This window comes from Lolium rigidum, chromosome 3 (genome assembly GCF_022539505.1).
Source record: "Lolium rigidum isolate FL_2022 chromosome 3, APGP_CSIRO_Lrig_0.1, whole genome shotgun sequence".
In the NCBI taxonomy this organism is placed as follows: Eukaryota; Viridiplantae; Streptophyta; class Magnoliopsida; order Poales; family Poaceae; genus Lolium; species Lolium rigidum.
In genome coordinates this window covers 67,601,645-67,610,673 of record NC_061510.1, presented here as the reverse complement: position 1 = coordinate 67,610,673, position 9,029 = coordinate 67,601,645, and positions in this window count along the sequence as shown.

Here is a 9,029-nt window from a genome sequence, read left to right as displayed (position 1 = left end):
TATATTTCACTACCGCACTCGCTATAAAACTGTTGCTACTGATAAACTTTTGCGAGCAAGTCTGTGTTGCAGCTGAATTGACAACTCCGCTGTTAAGGCTTACAAATATTCTTTGGCTCCCCTTGTGTCAAATTAATAAATTGGGTTTTACTTCCCTCGAAGATTGTTGCGATCCCCTATACTTGTGGGTCATCAGGCAACTACTCCTTCGAGAATATGTCGTCCTAGCATGAATGCCGACTGTGTAGGGCTAATAACTTTTTCAGCAACAGTATTAGCTCTAATAGTAGCAACTTTCGTGAATATTTTAAAACTCACATTGAGAAGACAGATAAGTCTATATTGCTAGATTTGAACCGCATTCTCCTTCTTAGGCAACAAGGTGATAACACCAAAGTTCAGTTTGAACAACTGTAATTTCTCTGAATGCAGTTGATTGAACATTGACATTAAATCACCCTTGATTACTTCCCAAAAGGTTTGGTAGAACTCAGCTGGGAAACCATCAGGTCCCGGAGATTTATTTAACTCCATTTGAAAAATAGCATCCTTGACTTCCTTCTCCGTGAATTGAGCAACAAGGATGTTATTCTCCTCTTGGGTTAATTGCGGAATATCCTGAGTATAATCCTCACTCAGTGTGAGGGTAGAAGTAGCTGGCTCTCCAAACAACTTCTCATAATATTCAGAGATAAAAATTTGTAAGTTTTCATCATCCACTATGGTTTCTTCCTCTTGTTCTAGTTGAAAAAATTTCTTCCTACGATATTTTCCATTTGCAATTAGGTGAAAATACTTAATATTATTCCCCTTCTTGAATATTTTTCACCTTGGCCCTCTGTGCCCATTTAGACTCCTCATCTCTATGGAGTTTTGTTAAATCATCAGGTTGCCTTTCTTAACTTTGCTCTCTCATCATCATCTACAGGGACTGAATCAGCTTTCATACTCCCTCCGATTCATATTAATTGACTTCAATATGGATGTATCTAGACACATTTTAGTTCTAGATACATCCATATTAGAGTCAATTAATATGAACCGGAGGGAGTATCTAATTCATCTATTAATAAAAGCAATTTTTCTTTTTCTTTCTTATATTGTCCACTTAAACATTTTGCCCAACCTTTAAGAAAACGTCTCAAGTGTCTGATTTTATTCTGCCATATGGTAATAGGAGAATTCCCTCGTGTCTCAGCCTCCCATTCAGCTCTCACTATCTCATAAAAATTCTCATGCTTCAACCATGATGTTTCAAAAGAAAAGTGAGCTTTATTGCCAATATGAGCATGATTACCCAAATCAATTAACAAAGGAGCATGGTTAGAACCAGTCCTTGTCAAGGCTCTAACTGTAACTAAAGGGAATTTTTGTTCCCACTCAACTGTCGAAAGGATTCGGTCAAGCTTCTCAAAAGTTGGACTTTCCTTTCGATTATCCCAACTGAATTGCCTACCTGAGAGAGCAATCTCTCGCAGATTTAGGCTCTCAATAATGGCATTAAAAATGAAAGGCCAATGTGACTTGAAGTTATCATTGTTCTTGTCCTCTTTTCTCCTCAAAATGTTAAAATCTCCTCTAATGAGAGAGGGTATGGATCCCGAATCACCCATTATGGCAAGTTCAGCTAGGAATTCTGCTTTATGAGCATCTTGAGCAACACAATAGACTGGCACTAATACCCACTCAAATCAATCATGTTTACATCTAACATGTAGTTTGACACAGAAATCCCCAGTTACAATTATACCAACTTGTAGAGACGTATTATTTATTCCCACTAGAATGCCTCCAGACCTCCCATGAGGTGGAAGACAAAACCAAGAAATGTCTAACCGATTTGCCAAAAAATTTAGGAAGGTATTGAAAAATTAGATCTCCCCGTCTCAAGTAAGGCGATAAAATCTAATTTTTCCTCCCTTAATTATTCTTTGACAAACAAGTGTTTCGCAATATCACCAAAGCCATCTGAATTCCAAAATAAACCTTTTATTGAAGACATCTTAACTTGCGATTTTTGTTTTGAATCTAGCACTTCTACGAACCCCAGACAAGTCAAACTCTTTTTTCTTACGAGTTTTCTTAAGATTAATTATGGGCATCAACAGATCATCCTGCTCCCATCGCTCTTGCGCCTCCTCTATTAACAAATCTCCAGTAAGATTTGAGAATTTAGAGGTTAGGAAGCTATTTTGTCCTTCATCCTTATTCAGGTGAGCCTCCATATTTTTATTTAAAATTACTAAAGTTCGATTAACCTCTACCTCCTTGATGGATTCTACAGCTTTTAAAACCTCATTTTTTACTTTTCTCAAGAGAAATACCCAAACGACTTGCCTTATTCAAAATATCCTCATTTGACAAAGAAACAATAGATGGCTTCGTGTCTAAAGTTAATATTCTGCATGGCTCTTTCCATCTGTGTCGCATCCGCATTTGGTTGTGCACGAATCCTGTCACTCGCCCTAACAGATCTCGATGGAGCTCCAATACCCCCAAAAGCCGCCACATCATTATCCAAAGTAGCCTTCTTTGCCCTTCTTTCAAGACCAATTACAACAGAAGATTTAGTACTTGAAAGTTGTCTCGTTACCACAGTTGGTCATGAAATTTTTAGTCGAAGCAATAGAGCAGCCCACAGACAATCCGATGTTTGCCTAGGATCTGTGCTGCAGCTCCAGACCTGACCCCCTTGCCATTATTGGCTGCTGGACAGGAGAAACAGGACAATAGTTCTCGGGATTGCCACCAACATCGACAGCAGCCAACCAGGCCGCGCCACTTGGTGTCAACACCCGGATTTTTAAGTCCAGATGCCTATTATGCCATTCATCGCAATCCCAGGAATATTGTTTTTGCGAGACATAATAGATTGATATCACAACACATCATTCATTACAACACATAATCGTCTTACAACAACGGATCACATGATCCAGTCTTAATACAACATAGTGGATCTAGAGATCCTATTACAAAACACATAGCGGAAGCGAAGTAGTAGCGGTCGTGGTCCATCTATTCCACGAGCAACCGTTGACGTCGGGAGTGATCCTAGTTGTCGTAGACGTCCCGCTCGTCCTTCTTCCGGGCTCTGGTACTCCTCTTCATAGTCTGGCCATTTGAATAGCCAGGGACAAAGCCATGAGTACTTTAAAGTACTCGCAAACTAATACTAATGTAAGCACTATCAACTATAGTAAGGGGGTGCTAAGCTCTAGTTTTATTTGCATAAAGCTAGTTTTATTTCATAAACACTTTAGTAAACAAGAACCTTCATTTGCTCGACTAACTCAAGTGGGAACATTAGTGTCATTCCCACAACTCTGTTGTGATTCAAAGTCAAAGTCACCTTTCAAGTTCAAAAGTTCACAAGTCACCCTTCACATGTCACATTTTTGAAAAGTTACGATGACGGAACAGTATGGCCTTTCCAACCGTCCATAACCGTGGACGCGGCTATTCGAATAGTTCTACACTCGCAGAGGTTGCACACTTGTGCCACAACATTTGATTACATCCGTCGGGGATAAAACCCCAAAAAAATCGTAACTCGATACGCGGATCATCAACCATAACCTTTCACTTACATATCCTAGTATAGGCACCTCTCCCCATGAGCTTGGCCTCCCGGTGAAAACCAACTGTTAACCCGGGAACCGCACAGAGCTTGGGCCGGACATTCACCTCGTTACACGTCATTTCTCATCGTTTCTTTTGTTGTAGAGGCAGCCTTCAGCCTAACCCCGATGACGCTTGTTTAGAGGGAACCCATACTAAGATACATAAATTTCCAGCTAAGCCTTACCCATAATCAGGTATTGTGGGGGTACTCAAAAATTGGAATGGTATCGCATCCAACTCAATCATCAGTTTTTATCCAAAATCATCAAGTCAAAATCATGTCATATTCACCTTCAAAATCTTTCAATGGAAATGACTCATCATTCCAAGGTTTTCACCATCATCATTTCATAACACATGTTCCCATCTAGAGTAGTCATTTTTAGTATTTAGCACTAGCCACTATGTATGAGGGGGCTAAGTATTTGCTTTGCTCCTAGGCTAGGTTTGATACTCTTGTACTAACTCAAAACTAACCCAGATAAATCATAATTCAAAAAGTACTTTGATAAAACAAAAGTAAATAAAGCTTGTAAAGCAAAACCGGGAATTAGGATCATAAGCATAAAGTAAATGGGGTAATGCCTTGCTCATGGTGAGCTTGCACTTTGCAAGAGTATTATCTTGCAAGGGGGTTAGTTTGCATTAGTCTAGCTTGCATTGGTAATAGCTTGCCTTGAGTAGTGTACTGATCAAAGTGGTCTTCTTGTCCTTCTTCTTGGTAGAAAACCTCCTCCTCTTGATAGTCCCCGGTACTAGCGTCTAAAATACGAATACGAGGATACAATCACCAAACAATTCATTGGCTATTCCAAACATCACCTATATTCACACCAACTATTCTATTCACACAATTAATACAATTTGGTGCATTGGTGGTATTGTTTTGAGGAAGAATAATTTTCTCTCATTTTATATGTAAATGATAGTTTCCATATAGTTCTTGAGGAATAATTTCCTCTCATTGAATCTTCTTTAAGATTTAATTTCTCAAACCATCACACATGAATTTATGTTGACCTAAGTCAACCATTCATCATCATCATTTGAGAAAATGATTTAAATGAGGTAGGGATACCTCATACCATTTAATAAGGCCTATTATGATTTGAAATCTCCAAGTATTTTATGTGAGAGTATTTGACCAGGGGTTCAAACTTCATATGAAGGTACTTGGGACAAGATTTAAATGAAGTGAAACACTTCATATAATTTACACAAGTACCCTAGCATCACTCATTACTATTAAGTGGGTAAGTGTGTTGCTTTCTTATTTAGGAAAAATAATTTCCTCTCATACTAGATAAGGTGTTACTTTTAATTACTTAGAGAAATAATTTCCTCTCATTCTCTTATTAAGATTAAACTTCTCTTATGAACAATATATGACCTAGGTTGACCAAAGTCAACCTCTTCATACTTATCATTTGAGAAAAATGATTTAAATGAGGTGAACACCTCATACCTTTTAATCCTAACAAGGTAAAGATTTAATATTAACAACAATTCACTATGAGAGTTAATAGACCATGGTCTCTACCTCATGTAGAATTACTTGAGACAAAGATTTAAATGAGACCAAAGCATCTCATAAGATTTAATAAGTAGTTTTGAACAATTCAAAAACCATTATGAGAAAGATCTTACTATTTTCAAACAAGAACCTATGGGTCATTAATACATGTGTCATCAACTCTCAGTGAACCACTTGGATTAATGATTTAAATGAGATGCTACACCTCATACAATTTAAATACTATTTTTGAAATAGTTTAAATGAGCTAGAAATGGCCAGATAGCCATTATTTGAGTTTAGCCCGTGATCATATGAAACAACTATAGTATTTTATTACATAATAAATTAGACAACATCAAATGTGATTTTTGAGAGGTGGAACCACCTCAAAATAGTTTATGGTTGATTTTTAAGATTTATTTGAAGTTTGAAAAGTTACTGATTTGTTATTTTTACTATTCAAATTCTATAACATATTTTGATTTGAATCCAGTGTGGTTGGCTGGGGCCTTTCATGAGCTTTCTAAATATATAAAATTTATCAAAAATGACCGAGCAGATTTGAAATGATTAAAGATTTGGCAAAGCATGTGAGAGCAAAAACACAGAAAATAAATAAACGAAGTTTGAATTTCAAACGCGGGCGGGAAGGAAGTGGGCCGGCCCAGCATGCGGCCTGGTCCGTGCGTGCATGGCGCATGCACGTGGCCAGCGTGCGGGGCGCACAGGGCGTCGGATCAAGATCCAACGGAGCTGGTTCGTCGTGTACCTCGCGATTCTGCAACCTTGCGGGGGCTCTAACTTTTGCCTCGGAGCTCGGATTACGGCGGGGTTGGGTGCGTTGGAAAGCTCTTGCCAAGGGCTACAACTTTGGTGTAGGTCTCGAGGGCTATGGTGACCAAAATCTGGGCGGCTTTTGGTGGTGGCCGCCGGCGAGCTTCTGGCTATGGTGAGCTGCAAGGAGCGAGAGAGAAAGGCTAGGGGCGAGAGAGGTGAGCTGCTGGGTGGTGTGGTGAAGTCCAGAGGCGCGGGGGGGTTTATATAGCGGCTGGAGGAGCGGGGCGCGACGGGACCGGCATGGTGGCGACGTCACGCGTGCACGGAGGGCATGGGCTTCTCCGGTACTGCTGCTGCGTCAGGCGGTGAGCTCATGGGTAGGTGATGACGCGTGAGTAGTGGCGCGGTCGATGGCGTAGTGTGCAGGGCGCACCGGGTCAATGCCGACGTCGGCGTCCTCTCGGGGGCGTCGCGTCATGGCGTCGTCCAGGGGCGCGCAAGGGCCAACGGTCGTGTCCGGCAGTGGTGCAGGACCAAGAGGAAGCTGGTGGCGCAGGGTGACGCGGTGGAACGCAGTGTGCACGCGGGAACGGGGTCGTGTCCACGGGTGGTGATCGGGGACGTGACACGGGTAGTGGTGGTCGACCTCGTGCTCTCCCCGTCCAATGTTCATGTCCGGTAGGTGTAGGAGGTCTATGTCAAGCGTGGTGACATGGTGAGAGAGAGAGAGAAAGAGAGGGAGCAAGTGGTGGCATGGTGGTGACTAGGGTGGCCGGCATGTGTGTCATTGGGTGTGTGTGATGCATCAAGTCGTCGAGCATCACGTCCGGCACATTCGAGAGGGGTGAGTGGAGGGGCCAGGACATGGTCTTGCATGCTGAAATAGACTAGAGAGGGAGGTGACATGGGTGTGTGTCATGAGGGCCGGCATGGTGGCGTTCTGGGCAAAACTGGTCCAAGGCAAGTGGTGGCTCTGGTGCTGCAGGGTAGGGAGGGTCTCCAGATGTGCAGGGGTGGCCAGGGTTGGACCAAGTCCAACCAAAAACTCAGCATGGGCATCAAATTGGGTTGTGCCTGCAAAGTGTTTGTAGAAATGCCCGTGAGAAAGTTTTTGTCAAATTTTGGAAATTCCTTTGGTGGGTCCTAAACATATATTCATAGAGATGGAATGGTGGTGGTGGGGTTCAATTTGGTGAAGTTTTGTGAGATTTCAAAATGTGGTTCATCTTCTCTTTAATTGAAAGTCTCCACTTGGCAATCTTATTCTGGTCAACCTGGTCAACATCAGCAGGGATGGTCAACATGAAAGTTGTTGACCTTGACATGTTCTTGGATGACATGGTCATATTTGACCAAGTTTGGTTGAAGAAAAGTCAAATGCAGGGGTGTAAAGTAGGGAAGATTTTATAAATGGATCATATGACCATTATCACATGTATGTGAGTTTTGAATTTTCCTTTGATTTGATTCTTGTTTCTTTGATGCAAATGTGTTTGTTTATCATATATAAGTATTCTACAAGCAAGAGATCCAGCAATGGTGGCCTTGGTTGAAGATTTGCAAATTGGGCTAAGTGTATGTGAGGGAATTTTGGGGATTTTCTCACTATGTGATTTCTCTTCATTTGAATTGACTTTGGTTGACTCTAATGTGATTCTTATTGGTTTTGAAACATTTTCAAACCATTGAATCCATTTCAAAAGGTCTTGGTCAAAGATTTGCAAAAATGGCCATAACACATAAGAGGTGATGTGTTAAATTTTATTATTTTTGTAAATTGTTCACCTTGCTTTACTTGGGCATGGGTTAGGGTCAATTTAGTGTTATATTAGGTTTGGAGATGGTTTCCCATCATTTGGTCAAGGTTTAGAGTCATAGGTCAAAGTTTGGTGAAATGGCTATGTGTCACATATGCTTCTATGCATATGTTGCATTTGAGTTTTATTTTGACTTGGCTTGACCCAATTGGTGTTGTTGAGTGTTGAAATGGTATATAGGAGTGATCCCACCATTCACCACAAGACTTAGGGTCAAGATTCTTAAATTTACAAGTTTGCATTTTACTCTTATTTGCCTCTATGGCATATTTAGTTTCTTTTTAATTCTTTTGGAAATCACTTGGATTTGGTTTGATAGGTACTAGGTAAGGTGTATGAAGGTTTTCCAAACCTCTAAGCAAAGTAGAAAAGCTTAGGGTAAAGTTTTATAAAAATAGCCATAGGCACATATGCATCTTTCTTATTTAATCTCCTTTTATTTTAATTTAGCTAGGGTGGTGAAGAGAGGGGGGAGGTTTAGGGTTTAGTGGGGTTCACCAGGGTTCATCACCATTTAGCATAAAGAATAAAGGTAGGGTTCAAGATTTACCTATTAGGGTTATAAGCCACCATATGTCTTTTATTTTATTTTGGGTTTTCTCAAAATAGGTCCAAACGATTGTTGGAGACGATTAGGGTTTGAGGTTTTTCTTATTTGATTTCTTTCTCTTTTATTTTATTTGGTTGGTGACCTTCACTTGATCACTTTAGTGTTTTAGGGTTTAGCACAAAAGCATAATCACACTCATCAGGGCAAAACACAAGATTTAAACAAGATCTATATGTATCAATCTTATTTTAACAAAAGTTTTTGTTGGTTCCAAAATTTGGAACTAGGGAAATTCATTTTGTTTGTTTTGAAATTTTTGGGTTGTTACAAACCCTTCCCCCTTAAACAAATCTCGTCCCGAGATTTTAAGAAAAGTTAGGTTCCTAAGAGAGATTGAGCGGTGAGATTATCAGGTGAACATACTTGACATGGCCTGGGGTGCTTCCTGAGCTTCAGTGGCAGTCATGTGGTAGAGACGGCCGTTGTTGTTGTTCTGGTTCCTTCTACCTGCGAAGCGACGCTGTTGCTGGGCAGGTGCTGCGGTATTGGCGGCAATCCTGGCAAGCTTTTTGGGGCACTCTTTGGAGAAGTGACCCACAACTCCACACTCATAGCAGTTGACGGTGGACTTGTCTTTGGGGTTGACGGGAACTGCGTTACTTCCAGTCCTTGGGGCAGTATTGGTGTTGTTATTGTTTCCATTGATGTTGCTGTTGTTGTTGCTGTTGTTGGGGTGGTTGTTGTT